Consider the following 13,773-nt stretch of genomic DNA (forward strand, 5'->3'; position numbering starts at 1 on the left):
TTGGGGCTGTAGAAATAAGGCTCTACAACTGTTAAATTTGATGAATGATTACCATGTGTATCGAAAATTGGTTACTACATTTGCAGCTCTTTTTTTTTTTTTTAATTTTCTTTTATGCTGAGTGTGGGCACTAGGAACACTTACTCCTATTTTTGAGATCTTTCCCTTTAACTGTGAGGGCAAATCTTCATTACCTACCCTCAATTTTATTATGATGTATAGGTGAAGTTTTTTTGTTTTTGTTTTTGTTTTTTTTTTGCGGTACGCGGGCCTCTCACTCTTGTGGCCTCTCCCGTTGAGGAGCACAGGCTCTGGACGTGCAGGCTCAGCGGCCATGGCTCACGGGCCCAGCCGCTCCGCGGCATATGGGATCTTCCCAGACCGGCGCATGAACCCGCGTCCCCTGTGTCGGCAGGCGGACTCTCAACCACTGCGCCACCAGGGAAGCCCTGTATAGGTGAAGTTTTAACATATTTACTTATTTGTTGGCTTTTACTAATTTTTCAAAAAGTGCTGCATATATTTAGTTTTTTTAAAAAGTGGAAAGAATGTGTAGTGAACATTTTCCTCCCATTTCTTGTGTGTTCTAGTGTGTTCTAGGGATACTTGATGTAGTCCTTTTATTGTACAATACAGCATATATACAGAATGGTATATAAAACATATATGTACAGTATAAAGAATTAGAATAAAAGCCCTTAGGAAAAAGTTGTTGCTGGTCCTTCGAAGCTGTCTGTGTGCCTCCCTGGTTGGACCCTCCTCTCTTCTCTCAAGAAGTAACCATAATTCTGACTTTCATGATAACCATTCTCTGTGTCCAGCAAGGAAGCAGGGACACTGAATCATAAATGCCCTTGTTACATACATCATTTAAATGTAGAGACTGAGTCTTTAAAGCACTGATGAATTCTTCATCATATTTTTAAACTAAATTGCAGATGTTTCCATGTAATCACAGTGTTCCTCATCTGAGCTGAAACTCTGCTGTTCCTTTAGCCATGACATGATTTAGCTATTTGAAAAGTAATTCCACCTATAAGAGCACTTCAAGATTTAATATATTCACGTGATTTTAGGCATATTGCACACCGGCTAATGCAGAATGGAGATTTGGAAAATGGAAGGTAATTTTTAAAATTTTAGAGTATTCAAAAATGACATCCGGGAATTAGTAAATTTGTATTGTGGGAAGGATTAACATTCAAAAAGAGAGGTGAGTCTTGTTCATTTTGATGACCTTCAGGGTGCTTATACATAACAGCTTGTTAATAAATGTTTATTGAATAGTACTGACCTGAACTGTTCATTTGTCGTATGTATTCCTGAGTCTTTCTGCATACCACTAATACTTTTTCCTCGGTTTGATGGCTCGAGGTCAGTATTTATCTACCTGACTCTGTCCTGTGCTGCAGTTGTCACCCTTCCTTGTCCCTCACTCAGCTCCCCATCTTTTACAATAAGCATCCTAAGGAGAATTTTCAGGTTTCTTTTGATCTGAGTGAGAAAAGAAAGAGGAAAAGAAGATACTTTTATTATTTCAGCTTTGGTTCTCTCTTCCCTTTGTAGTTGTATTAGCAGTGATGTCCCCTGACACTGGTTGTGATGGAGCAGAGGCTGTCAGATCAGCTACACTGAAAAGACTCTTCTCAATCCTGGTCTGTTGCTGAGCCTGATAACTAACACCCTCTCCCAAGATGAGAATGTAGGGCACTTTTTTGTTTTGTTTTGTTTTGTTTTTTTTGCAGTACGCGGGCCTCTCACTGCTGTGGCCTCTCCTGTTGTGGAGCACAGGCTCCAGACGCGCAGGCTCAGCGGCCATGGCCCACGGGCCCAGCCGCTCCGCGGCATGTGGGATCTTCCCAGACCGAGGCACGAACCCGTGTCCCCTGCATTGGCAGGCGGACTCTCAACCACTGCGCCACCCGGGAAGCCCTAGGGCACGTTTTCAAGATTGCTTTACTAGAAGTAAAAACCACAGTGTATTTGTGCATTTATAACTATTCATTTTAAGATGTCCAGGAACTATTCCTGAGTAACTTCCTGTCTAGAATTGGCTCATTTCACGTGGCAAACTCCAGCTATGCTGATCCTTGGATATTTTACCACACAGCTCATATTCCAAAGGTTGGAGCAAAGAGAGGAAGCTTGTAAAAAACTTTCCTTTCACAGAACTTGTAAAATATTCATGGTTCACGATTCGTCATTCTTTAAGTTTCAGAAATGACAGGGTAATTTGTGGAAACAAGTAATTAAGGGAAAAAAAGGTTTTGTGATGGAAAGGAGGAGCAGGCAGAACAGAGAGCTTGGCGTAGGTATTGGAAATCCATGGTAATTTAGCAGGTAATCAAAGATGTTGAGAACAGTGCTTGTAATGATTTCAAGGAAATATAGAATATTTTCTTTCATTTTGTCGACTGTGGGTCAGTTCTCCAGTTTGCTTCCTCTCCCATTTCTTGTTGGTGAGAGCTTTGAGCTCTATCTTTTTTCCTTTTATAAAGAAGTCATTTATTTTGTTGAAAATTATATTCCAGTTGTCATTGGGAAGGCAATAATGTCTTGTGCTTCACTATGGCATACTAATACTTTGAAAAGAAAGAAAAGGAATGAAAAGAATTTAGAAGGAACAAAAGCTAAATTTTCCATGGTGAAGTAATTCTGAACTTTTCTGAGTAATCCTGGAGGACTGACATTCAGATGTTAAAGTCTTTCAGATGCCTTGGCTTCTGAGGGACCTGAGGAAGCTACAGGGTACATCAAAACAAAAATAAATTTATTAGAACCTGTATCTTTGTAAGCTTTCTGAGTTCCCTGAGGATCATCCAGCCTTCAGAGTATCTTGAGAGAGAAAGTTGCAGTGAGAAAATTCAATTTCCTCTTAACTCAGTCCTGTCAGAAAACTTAAGTCTCAGTCTCTCTAAAGGATATGAAAATGAAACATCTTTTTTTCTTTTTAATTTGGTTTTTTGGTTATTCATGCTGTCTGTATTCTACATGACAGCTGTATCCATCAGTTAAAGAAATCTTTTCTAAATATACTGAAACAGAAAGGGAAATCGAGTTGAGAAACATTTATGGATACAGTTACAGAGTCTCAGTAAGAGATGGGCATCTCCCCAAATATAAGATTCAAGAAGTACAGTTGTCCCTAGGTGTCTGCAGAGTACTGTCTCCAGGACTTCCTGTAAATACCAAAACCCAAGGATGCTTATATATAAAATAGCTTAGTATTTGCATATGACCTGTGCACATCCTCCTGTATACATTAAGTCAACTCTAGATTACTTATAATATCTAATACCATGTAAATGCTTTGTGGAATTTTTTTTTTTTTTTTTTTTAGTATTTTTGATTTGAGGTTGGTTGAATCTGAGGATGCAGAACCCACGGATATGGAGGGCTGACTGTAAGAGAAACTTATAGACAGTTTAAGGTATGGTTTTTATCTTAACTACTTTTTCCCTGGGAAATTCCAGAAAAATGAGGAATGAAATAATAGAAAACATGACTTCCATGTCCTCAGACCTTTAAATGGTCTTTCTTAACAGCAGGGATATGCAGTTTTATAAAATATTGTTTTCAGTATTGAGCCACAGAAACGCACTTCTCTAATGGTAGCTAATATTTGGATTTACGTGTTTATTTTCACCCTATGATAATAATGAGAACACACCAATGATTAGCTTTCACAAATGTTTGAGATGCTGTGTAAGAATATACATCATTTTATATTCTAAACTTTTCCATTTTACAGTGTGCTTTTAAACAATATATGGCATAATATAGTACTTTGTCAATACTTCATTGCATAGTTGCAAAGAGGCATTTGAGATAGCCAAACACGGATCCCAATGATGCTGACAATGGGCTACCACGCACTCAGATTTCTGGATCGTCGGGTAGCCTGGAGGTTCAAAGACGAATTCATTTAAAGCTCATTTCTAAGCAGCTATGCCATTGGAGCCATTACCTTTACCATAGAACACGCATCCGTCGCTTCTCTGGGAACTGCTGAAAGTGCCTTCTTATCGCTTCTCCTGCTTCTCCTCTCACCATGAGCCTCCCTCATCCAACTGCTGCCAAGGAAGCCCTCTAACAGAGCCGTGTGGCTGACAGGCTCTTGGTGCTCCGGCCGGGTGTCAGGCCTGAGCCTCTGAGGTGGGAGAGCCGAGTTCAGGACATTGGTCCACCAGAGACCTTTCGGCCCCTCGTAATATCAATCAGTGAGAGCTTTCCCAGAGATCTCCATCTCAACACTAAGACCCAGCTCCACTCAACGACCAGCAAGCTCCAGTGCTGGAAACCCCATGCCAAACAACTAGCAAGACAGGAACACAGCCCCACCCCTTAACAGAGAGGCTGCCTAAAATCATAAGTTCACAGACACTCCAAAATATACCGCCAGACGCGGTCCTGCCCACCAGAAAGACAAGATCCAGCCTCATCCACCAGAACACAGGCACCAGTCGCCTCCACCAGGAAGCCTACACATTCCACTGAACCAACCTTACCCACTGGGGGTAGACACCAAAAACAACAGGAACTATGAACCTGCAGCCTGTGAAAAGGAGACCCCAAACACAGTAAGTTAAGCAAAATGAGAAGACATAGAAATGCACAGCAGATGAAGGAGCAAGGTAAAAACCCACCAGACCAAACAAATGAAGAGGAAATAGGCAGTCTACCTGAAAAAGAATTCAGAGTAATGATGGTAAAGATGATCCAAAATCTTGGAAATAGATTGAAGAAAATACAAGAAACATTTAACAAGGACCTAGAAGAATTAAAGAGCAAACAAACAATGACAAACAACACAATACATGAAATTAAAAATTCTCTAGAAGGAATCAATAGCAGAATAACTGAGGCAGAAGAACGGATAAGTGACCTGGAAGATAAAATAGTGGAAATAACTACTACAAAGCAGAATAAAGAAAAAAGAATTAAAAGAATTGAGGACAGTCTCAGAGACCTCTGGGACAACATTAAATGCACCAACATTCAAATTATAGGGGTCCCAGAAGAAGAAGAGAAAAAGAAAGGGACTGAGAAAATATTTGAAGAGATTATAGTTGAAAACTTCCCTAATATGGGAAAGGAAATAGTCAATCGAGTCCAGGAAGCACAGAGAGTCGCATACAGGATAAATCCAAGGAGAAACACACCAAGACACATATCAATCAAACTATCAAGAATTAAATACAAAGAAAAAATATTAAAAGCAGCAAAGGAAAAGCAACAAATAACATACAAGGGAATCCACATAAGGTTAACAGGTGACCTTTCAGCAGAAACGCTGCAAGGCAGAAGGGTGTGGCAAGACATATTTAAAGTGATGAAAGGGAAAAACCTACAACCATGATTGCTCTACCCAGCAAGGATCTCATTCAGATTTGACAGAAAAATTAAAACCTTTACAGACAAGCAAAAGTTAGGAGAATTCCGAATCACCAAACAAGCTTTACAACAAATGCTAAAGGAACTTTTCTAGGCAGGAAACACAAGAGAAGGAAAAGACCTACAATCACAAACCCAAAACAATTAATAAAATGGTAATAGGAACTTACATATGGATAATTACCTTAAATGTAAATGGATTAAGTGCTCCAAACAAAAGACACAGGCTCGCTAAATGGATACAAAAACAAGACCCATATATATGCTGTATACAGGAGACCCACTTCAGACCTAGGGACACATACAGACTGAAAGCAAGGGGATGGAAAAAGATATTCCATGCAAATGGAAATCAAAAGAAAGCTGGAGTAGCAATTATTTTTTATTTATTTATTTATTTTTGCAGTACACGGGCCTCTCACTGTTGTGGCCTCTCCTGTTGTGGAGCACAGGCTCTGGACACACAGGCTCAGCGGCCATGGCTCATGGGCCCAGCCGCTCCGTGGCATGTGGGATCTTCCAGGACCGGGGCACGAACCCATGTCCCCTGCATCGGCAGGCGGACTCTCAACCACTGCGCCACCAGGGAAGCCCTGGAGTAGCAATTCTTATATCAGACAAAACAGACTTTAAAATAAGACTATTACAAGAGGCACAGAAGGACACTACATAATGATCAAGGGATCGATCCAAGAAGAAGATATAACAATTGTAAATATTCATGCACCCAACATAGGAGCACCTCAATACATAAGGCAAATGCTAACAGCCATAAAAGGGAAAATTGACAGTAATACAATCATAGTAGGGGATTTTAACACCTCACTTTCACCAATGGACAGATCATCCAAAATGAAAATAAATAAGGAAACACAAGCTTTAAATGACACATTAAACAAGATAGATTAGTTTATATTTATAGGACATTCCATCCAAAAACAACAGAATACACTTTCTTCTCAAGTGCTCATGGAACATTCTCCAGGATCATATCTTGGGTCACAAATCAAGCCTTGGTAAATTTAAGAAAACTGAAATCGTATCAAGTATCTTTTCTGACCACAGTGCTATGAGACTAGATATCAATTACAGGGAAAAAAACTGTAAAAAAATCCAAGCACAGGTAGGATAAACAATACACTACTAAATAACCAAGAGATCACTTAAGAAATCAAAGAGGAAATCAAAAAATACCTAGAAACAAATGACAATGAAAACCCCACAACCCAAAACCTGTGGGATGCAGCAAAAACAGTTCTAAGAGGGAAGTTTATAGCAATACAATCCTACGTCAGGAAACAAGAAAAATCTCAAATAACCTAATCTTGCACCTAAAGCAATTAGAGAAAAAAGAACAAAAAAACCACAAAGTTAGCAGAAGGAAAGAAATCATAAAAATCAGGTCAGAAATAAATGAAAAAGAAATGAAGGACACAATAGCAAAGATCAATAAAACTAAAAGCTGGTTCTTTGAGAAGATAAACAAAATAGATAAACCATTAGCCAGGCTCATCAAGAAAAAAAGGGAAAAGACTCAAATCAATAGAATTAGAAATGCAAAAGGAAAAGTAACAACTGACACTGCAGAAATACAAAGGATCATGAGATATTACTACAAGCAACTCTATGCCAATAAAATGGACAACCTGGAAGAAATGGATGAATTCTTAGAAAAGCACAACCTTCTGAGACTGAACCAGGAAGAAACAGAAAATATAAACAGACCAATCACAAGTGCTGAAATTGAAACTGTGATTAAAAATCTTCCAACAAACAGAAGCCCAGTACCAGATGGCTTCACAGGCGAATTTTATCAAACATTTAGAGAAGAGCTAACACCTATCCTCAAATTCTTCCAAAATATAGCAGAGGGAAGAACACTCCCAAGCTCATTCTATGAGGCCACCATCACCCTGATACCAAAACCAGACAAAGATGTCACAAAAAAAGAAAACTACCGGCCAATATTACTGATGAACATAGATGCAAAAATCCTCAACAAAATACTAGCAAATAGACTCCAACAGCACATTAAAAGCATCACACACCATGATCAAGTGGGGTTTATCCCAGGAATGCAAGCATTCTTCAATATACGCAAATCAATCAATGTGATAAACCATATTAACAAATTGAAGGAGAAAGACCATATGATCATCTCAAGGCATTCAGAAAAAGCTTTTGACAGAATTCAACACCCATTTATGATAAAAACCCTGCAGAAAATAGGCATAGAGGAAACTTACCTCAACATAATAAAGGCCATATATGACAAACCCACAGCCAACATCATTCTCAATAGTGAAAAACTGAAACCATTTCCATTAAGATCAGGAAAAAGACAAGGTTTCCCCCTCTCACCACTATTATTCAACATATTTTTGGATGTTTTAGCCACAGCAATAAGAGAAGAAAAAGAAATAAAAGGAATCCAACTTGGAAAAGAAGAAGTAAAACTGTCACTGTTTGCAGATGACATGATACTCTACATAGAGAATCCTAAAGATGCTACCAGAAAACTTCTAGAGCTAATCAGTGAATTTGGTAAAGTAGCAGGGTACTAAATTAATGCAAAGGAACCTCTTGCATTTCTATTCACTAATGATGAAAAATCTGAAAGAGAAATTAAGGAAACACTTGCACTTACCATTGCAACAAAAAGAATAAAATACCTAGGAATAAGCCTACCTAAGGAGACAAAAGATCTGTATGCAAAAAACTATAAGACACTGCTGAAAGAAATTAAAGATGTTACAAACAGTTGGAGAGATATACCATATTCTTGGATTGGAAAAATCAACATTGTGAAAATGACTCTACTACCCAAAGCAATCTACAGATTCAGTGCAATCTCTGTCAAACTACCAATAGCATTTTTCACAGACTAAAACAAAAAATTTTACAATTTGTATAGAAACACAAAAGACCCCATATAGCCAAAGCAATCTTGAGAAAGAAAAACAGTGCTGGAGGAATCAGGCTCCCTGACTTCAGACTATACTACAAAGCTACAGTAATCAAGAGACTATAGTCCTAGCACAAAAACATAAATATAGATCAATGAAACAGGATAGAAAGCCCAGAGATAAACCCATGCACATATAATCACCTTATCTTCTATAAAGGAGGCAAGAATGTACAATGGAGAAAAGACAGCCTCTTCAATAAGTTGTGCTGGGAAAACTGGACAGCTACATGCAAAAGAATTAAATTAGAACACTCCCTAACACATACAGAAACGTAAACTCAAAACACATTGAAGACCTAAATGTAAGACCGGACACTAGAAAACTCTTAGAGGAAAACATAGGCAGAACACTCCATGACATAAATCATAGCAAGATCCTTTTTGACCCACCTCCTAGAGAAATGGAAATAAAAACAAAAACAAACAAATGAGACCTAATGAAACTTAAAAGCTTTTGCATAGCAAAGGAAACCATAAACAAGATGAAAAGAGAACCCTCTGAAATGGGAGAAGATATTTGCAAACAAAGCAACTGACAGAAGATTAATCTGCAAAATTTACAAGCAGCTCATGCAGCTCAATATCAAAAAACCAAACAACCCAATCCAAACATGGGCAGAAGACCTAAATTCACGTTTCTCCAAAGAATATATACAGATTGCCAACAACCACATGGAAGGAAACTCAAGATCACTGATCATTAGAGAAATGCAAATCAAAACTACAATGAGCTATCACCTCACTCTGTTCAGAATGGCCATCATTAAATGTCTACATACAATAAGTGCTGGAGAGGGTGTGGAGAAAAGGGAACCCTCTTGCACTGTTGGTGGGAATGTAAATTGATACAGCCATTATGGAGAACAGTATGGAGGTTCCTTAAAAAACTAAAAATAGAACTACCATACGACCTAGCAATCCCACTGTTGGGCATATACCTGAAGAAAACCATAATTCAAGACGAGTCATGTACCACAATGTTCATTGCAGCACTATTTACAATAGCCAGTATATGGAAGCAACCTAAGTGTCCATCGACAGATGAATGAATAAAGAAGATGTGGCACATATATACAATGCAATATTACTCAGCCATAAAAAGAAAAAAAATTGAGTTATTTGTATTGAGGTGGATGGACCCAGAGTTGGTCACACAGAGTGAAGTATGTCAGAAAGGGAAAAACAAATACCGTATGCTAACACATATATATGGAATGTTAAAAAAAAAAATGGTTCTGAAGAACCTAGGGGCAGGACAGGAATAAAGATGCAGACATAGAGAATGGACTTGAGCACATGGGGAGGGGGAAGGGTAAGCTGGGACAAAGTGAGAGAGTGGCATGGACATATATATACTACCAAATATAAAATAGATAGCTAGTGGGAAGCAGCCGCATAGCACAGGGAGATCAGCTCCGTGCTTTGTGACCGCCTGGAGGGTTGGGATAGGGAGGGAGGGAGGGATATGCAAGAGGGAGGGAATATGGGGATATATGTATACGTATAGTTGATTCACTTTGTTATACAGCAGAAAGTAACACAACCTTGTCAAGCAATTTTACTCCAATAAAGATGTAAAAAAAAAAAAGAGGCATTTGACAGAATGAATTGGGAGTGTATATTTATAATTCTTCCACCTATTCAGTCAGATAATGTATTTCTTAAGGAGTAAAGAAACTTGACATAGAATCTCCTGGTTCTCCATTTTGAAAACAAAAATATTTTTTCCTCAGAAGTGTGATATAGAATTATTCATTGTTTTGTAGTGAGGACACTATCTCAGTGAACACACAATTTCTTTCAGATAGTCACCAGAATAATTATCAAAAGGAAAAGCCATACCATTTAATGTGCTGTACTACACAAATATTCTATTGAGTTCCGTTTGAGAAATAGACGACATTTTTAGTGATCTGTTAGGATAATTTTCACTCTTTTTCTTCCCTTCAGTATGATACATTCTTTACAAATGGTTTTATTCAGCCCCAGGAAACTGAAAATAGATGAAAAAAATCTTATTTTGCACTTTCTCAGAAAACATTTCATCATTCCTTGACTTCCTTGTAATCTCACATGTTGTCTGTATAGTACCTGCTTAGGAGGTGTAAGGCTCTGGGGTTTGATGAGCAGTGATAGGTATTCTGTTAGCCATAGATGTCCAGCTGTACAACCTGGCAGTCAGATCAGGCTGCACAAGGGAATTCTCACTGTCAGCCACATCCAGATAGGATCATGCTCCAGTAGCCCAGTGTGCAAGCTGGTGAGTGAAGCACAAGGAGGACAGATCCAGGTATGGGATTTGTGGATGTGCTGTCTTTCCAGTGGTCAAGAGCTCTGGAATTTAGAGCTTAAGTAGGGTAAATAGGCCGTGAGAACTAGGGTTTAGAAAAATCCTGACAGCTAGGGCACCAGGAAGTTTGAGGAATTTAGGCATAGAAGTCCTGTTATACATTGGGAGCCTGATAACAGGTGCTTTCAATTTCTGAGTGTCCGTTGAAGTAGTCTGCTGGTCATTCTTGGTTAGAGCTACCACGTGGGTGACAGCTAGAAGGCTTTACAGTAATTCTGCACAGATGCGTGGCAGGGATGGTTTAGATTCTTTCTGCCTCTGGCAGGGTTGTCTCAGAAATAGGGTTTATACGGTTGAGATCAATGAATACAATGGGGGAGGTTTTTTAAAAAAAATTTTAACACCTTTATTGAGATGTAATTCTCATAAAATGTAACTTAACCCTTTTAAATTATGCAATTCAGTGGTATTTAGTGTATTCATGAAGTTGCACACCCATCACCACAGTCTATTTTAAACCATTTTTATCACTCCAAAAGGAAATCCCATACCCCCTTGCCAGTATTTGCTAATCTCCACATTTCACCAGCCCCTGGCAATCTCAAATCTACTTTCCATTTCTATAGATTTGCCATTCTGCATATTTCATACAAATGGAATCATACAATTTGTGGAACTTTACAACTGGCTTTTCTCACTAAGCATCATATTTTTTTTTTTTTTTAAGCATCATATTTTCAAGAATTGTCCATGGTGTAGCTATTATCGGTATTTTCCTTTTTATTGTGAAATAATATTCCATTGTATGCATATACCACATTTTATTCATTCATTAATCAGTTGATGGATATTTCATTATTTCCTCTTTTTGGTTATTATGGACAATGCTGCTGTGAACATTCCTGCACTATTTTTTTTGTGTGAACATATGTTTTAATTTATTTTGAGCATTCCATGTATGAGTAGAATTGCTAGTCTGCTTAATATGTTTTTAATTTTTTATATGTATTTGGGGCCATTATAAGCTAGTGTGAAATGTTTTATCAACAACATAAAACCTCCAGTTATTCGTGGTTGCCATTAAAAAGCTTTTTATATTTTCCTTTTAGTACAATCGTGTTTTCTGAATTAACAGTAGCCAGCCCTTCTTTTCTATCCAAATTTTAAAAATATTTAAGCCTATTCTCAATTTCTTTGGCTTGTGATCTCTTAGACAATTATTTTGTTACTTTGTTGTAAGAATGTGATGACTTTTGGCACCATATAGGGGTTCTTGCTTATAATTTACATGTATGAATTTTAAGTATCTTAAAAATTATAATATATGTATGATGGTATTTTTAAAATAGAAAATTCTAAGATATAATACGTTGCAAGTTGTTAATAAATAGTTCCCTTGCATTGAAATGGAAATTTTCATGATTTGATTTGTGACTTCATTATGCTTGTAATGAGATTAGTCATTTTTAACTGGATTCTCCAGCAAAGTTTTCCTTTAATGATGAGGATAATAAAGATAGACTAGAGCAACAGAAATATTCTTTTCTCAGTTTTTCCAGACATTTTCATAGTCATCTTTATAGTTTACTCCAGGACCATAACTTGGGATTATAGTTGTTTACAGTATAGAATTTTTTTTTTTTTTTTTTTTTTTTTTCGGTATGTGGGCCTCTCACTGTCATGGCCTCTTCCGTTGTGGAGCACAGGCTCTGGACACGCAGGCTCAGCGGCCATGGCTCACGGGCCCAGCCGCTCTGCGGCATGTGGGATCTTCCCGGACCAGGGCACGAACCCGTGTCCCCTGCATCGGCAGGCGGACTCTCAACCACTGCGCCACCAGGGAAGCCCTCTACAGTATAGAATTTTATGTGTCTGAATTTTTATTTTTTTCTTGTGAGTCATTCTGAGAATAACTCTTCCTTGCTTTTTTTTTCTATTTATTCATTCTCTCTCTCTCTTCCTCTCTCATACTCCCTTTCACTCCATCTCTCACTGGTCTTGTGAAATAACATGACTGGATTTTCTGCTTTGAGCTATCTTTAAATTTGATTCCACACTGTAATAGAATAACATTGAGTTTTTTAATGGTAATTGTTTTGTAATCATGTGGTTGAAATCATGCTTCTTTATTTTTATCATATTCTCATGTTTAGAATCTAAAGCAGTCATTTGGTCCTTAGGTTATCCTGATATCCACTATCTTCTTTATTATTTTGCACTTATTTATATTAGATTTTGAAATTATAAAATAATGCATTTCTTTTAAGAAAAACATGAATATAGTAGCATATAAATTATAAATATCTCCCACACTGTGATTTTTTATCTCCCAAGTACTACAACCCAGAACAACCAGTTTTGTACGTGGCCTTCTAGAAAATGTTAATATACATACACTCACTTATATTCACATACATGTTTTTCTGAAAAAGAAATGGTGTTATTCTATACGTTACATATGTTTCAACATCTTGCCTCCCCCCCCCATCTATAATTCATATTGGGGAGTGATATAACTGATTTCTGCCCTTATGTTTGCCTTGGCAGTCAGGGAGCTCTGGACTCATTTACAATTGCCAGGAGCCCTCTGTTCAAGTACAGTTGCCTACTATAGCCCCAGTTTTCTGGTTTAATTTTTCTTCTCTCTTTTTAAAATCTTTTTTTGAGGGGGGAGAGTTATTATGTCTTCTTTACATGAGCCATTTAAAGAACTTTAGTAAATTAGGAGATTTGGAAAATTATTATTAATAAAAGAGATTTATTTGACCTTATGCACCAGTTATTGTTAGATGCCACTCTGTATAATTTTAGGACTTTGGAAGCTCTAAGCATCAAGAAAACATTCAGGAAATTGCTTTTTTAATATAGGTGTTGGTGCTGAAGTACTCCAAATTGTTAATGTAGTTCACAAACTCAGGAAAGCTTTTTATCTAATGAGAGCACTATTTTAAAAACACTAATGATTTTCTAGTTGAAACATTTTAAACAAGTTTGAAATGCAGGGTAATTTTTTTTAAACGTAGTGACCATTTCATCCTTCAGATGAAAGCTTAAGATAAGCTCTTGTGCATCTGTTATCATCCTTGTTGATATAGTTACACTGTTTTTATTCTTTGGCAAC

At 37.6% G+C, this 13,773-nt stretch overlaps 1 protein-coding gene across 10 annotated transcripts in view; it reads left to right on the forward strand.

Annotated features, from left to right (window-relative positions):
• Window positions 1–13,773, forward strand: part of UTRN (utrophin) — a 505,655-nt gene that overhangs the window by 304,797 nt on the left and 187,085 nt on the right. Inside the window, exon 1 of one of the 10 annotated variants that reach the window (XM_029224158.1) lies at window positions 3,412–3,430. The exons of the other annotated variants lie outside the window; for them this stretch is intronic. The gene's annotated coding sequence lies outside the window, so the exon portion shown is untranslated. Of the gene's footprint in view, window positions 1–3,411; window positions 3,431–13,773 lie in introns of those variants that run through there. 10 annotated transcript variants of the gene reach the window in all.

The sequence above is a fragment of the Monodon monoceros genome, unplaced genomic scaffold (assembly GCF_005190385.1).
Source record: "Monodon monoceros isolate NGI ecotype Baffin Bay Population unplaced genomic scaffold, NGI_Narwhal_1 Super_Scaffold_15, whole genome shotgun sequence".
NCBI lineage: Eukaryota > Metazoa > Chordata > Mammalia > Artiodactyla > Monodontidae > Monodon > Monodon monoceros.